At 33.6% G+C, this 2317-nt stretch overlaps 1 long non-coding RNA gene across 1 annotated transcript; it reads left to right on the top strand.

Annotated features, from left to right (window-relative positions):
- The first annotated feature begins 13 nt into the window (after positions 1–13).
- Positions 14–2081, top strand: LOC111387634. The gene is made up of 2 exons (XR_002701437.1): positions 14–1371; positions 1577–2081. It is a non-coding gene; the product is annotated as an uncharacterized LOC111387634 (long non-coding RNA).
- Positions 2082–2317: the final 236 nt, after the last annotated feature.

The raw sequence follows: 2317 nt of genomic DNA, 5'->3' as shown, positions 1-2317 counted from the left end.
TTTCTTTAATAGAAAAAAAAAAAAAAAAAAAAAAAAAAGAGAGAGAAGAAAAGGACCTGATGAAGATGGACAATCCCAGTCACAGATACATTCACAATCACAAGTAAGAAAAAAAGGTGTTGTGTACATGACGTGTTCTGTTTGTGGGGAAAAAGGAGATAACAAAAGGCACCAAAAGTTCATGGAATCACAAGTTCATGGAAGCCAAGAGGGACTTGGAGATTAGAAGCTGCAAAAGCATCTGCAGGGATAAAAATGTGGATATATTTTGTTTTGTATGTTGTTCAGAAGCAACCAAATCTATTTGATAAATGTCGAAGTTTATTTTGTCGTATTTTGTTTTTCTAACTGTTTAGAAGAAGCCAAATCTCTCTGATAAATGTTGGAGTTTATTTTGTAGTATTTTGGTTTTCCGACTATTTAGAAGATAGGATATGATTTTATCTGGAGCAATGTAATTGCACTTGAATTTGATGGGCGTTTTGTGCACCTGCATTTGTTGGTAAATATTGTGTTATGTTTGACTGGAAAATTATCATGGTTTGCTATGTTTGTGGTTGTCCAGTGTCAAGAAATTTGGTCAACTGGAGGATATAATAATAAAAATATTCCATTGATCTACTTGAAGGATGTTACAACATTCCATATTATATTGTTCTAATTCAACAAAATACAGCATATTATATTTTTCTAATTGAACAAAAAATACAGCATATTATAATCTCATCAAGGTCCACCAATACGTGGAATCTCACTGATGAAACACTTCCAATCAAATGAGTGCCCTCATTGATTCTTATATGTTGCTAGTATCACCGAAATCCGAACGATCATATTACAAATCTTTATGTTGTAGGTGTTAACAAGATTTGAAGATTTTCCTACAAAGAAATTGGAAGCATTAAGAATGGCAGCAGCATTAGGATGTTCCTTCACCTAACAATTTCTTCACTATATCAATGGAAATACTTTACTGCACCTGCAACAGGAAAATAAATCTTACATGAGGAAAATAACATCATCCACCTTAACTACATTACTCTTACATTGTCTAAATCAACAAATGAAATATAGTACTCACAACAAGAAAATAAAAACTCCAATGGTAGCAACATGTAGAATCCTAAGAGTTAAAATTTTTTATCTCGAAGCAGGCCTAAAGATTCTTTTGATGTTCATAGCAATTTTTAAAACGGGGGGCATGCACTTGGTATGAGGCGCTAAATCAGCCACGAATTTTTAGTTTGGAGCCACTGACGGGTCTCGCTACTTTGGAGTTTCCACGCTTGCAAATTTCCAGCTACGATCTTTGGTGTTTGGATGTGTCGATTTTCGGTTTGGAGGCACTGCTTGCCAGCAATGGTAACAGAGGTATGAGGAATTCGATATTGGGGAAAAAATAAGGGTTTGCGGTGTTTAATTGATGAAGAATTGTCTACCTTTTTTTCTTTCTGAGTTTTGTTTTGTTTTTTTTCCAAGTTTTAGAAACGTGTTTTTCCTCTTTACAACTTAAATTTTTTTCCACCTCAGTAACAACTCTCTTAATTGGCAATGAATTTGTGGACAACTTGCACAGGTACCCTTCTGTTAGACACGTGGCCAAAATCGTCAAATTTTACTAACGGAATGAAGTCGGTGATGAATGGGATCCCAAATGGCAAAGTTGAGTGACTATCTAGGGGATTTCTAAAGTTCAGTGATCCCTTGGGTACATTCGGCAAAGTTCGGTGACCATTTAGGGTATTAGCCCTGTTTTCATATACTTCAAAAATAGAGAAAATTATGTGTCACCACTCATGAAATCCTTGTAATTTTGATTATTCTCGAACAATTTAAAAGTGAAAAGATCTGGTACTCTCCTCCCCCTAATAAAATGCAGTAACAATGCAGATTAAATCAATAGATATAGGGTACAATTCTACTAATTGCCTTCGTGAAACTCCAAAATATCTAATTAGTTTAGCCATAATTCAACTATTGTTGATTTATGGATGTCTCTGAATTTAAATGGGTCACGATATATGCACCATACAATTCTATTACATACAATAGACAATAACAATAATTTGACACCATGTACATGACATTACGAAAAATATGAATGTTTTATATTTTAGGTTGCAAAAAAACACCATGTGATCTTTTTATATTCCGTAAGGAACATCCGATGAATCCTCTTTGATATTTCACTCTCTGGGACATTACAAATATTAAGTAGTAATGAAGTTTGGATTAAAAAAAGTATCTTATTTATGGCTAGAATGAATTGTAAACTCATTGTGTCTATATTTTCTTATGCATAATGGGATTTGTCTTA

This window comes from Olea europaea, unplaced genomic scaffold, assembly GCF_002742605.1.
Source record: "Olea europaea var. sylvestris unplaced genomic scaffold, O_europaea_v1 scaffold4137, whole genome shotgun sequence".
NCBI classification, from domain to species: Eukaryota; Viridiplantae; Streptophyta; class Magnoliopsida; order Lamiales; family Oleaceae; genus Olea; species Olea europaea.
Note: the sequence above shows the minus strand (reverse complement) of the source record. Positions and strands in the feature narration are given on the sequence as shown.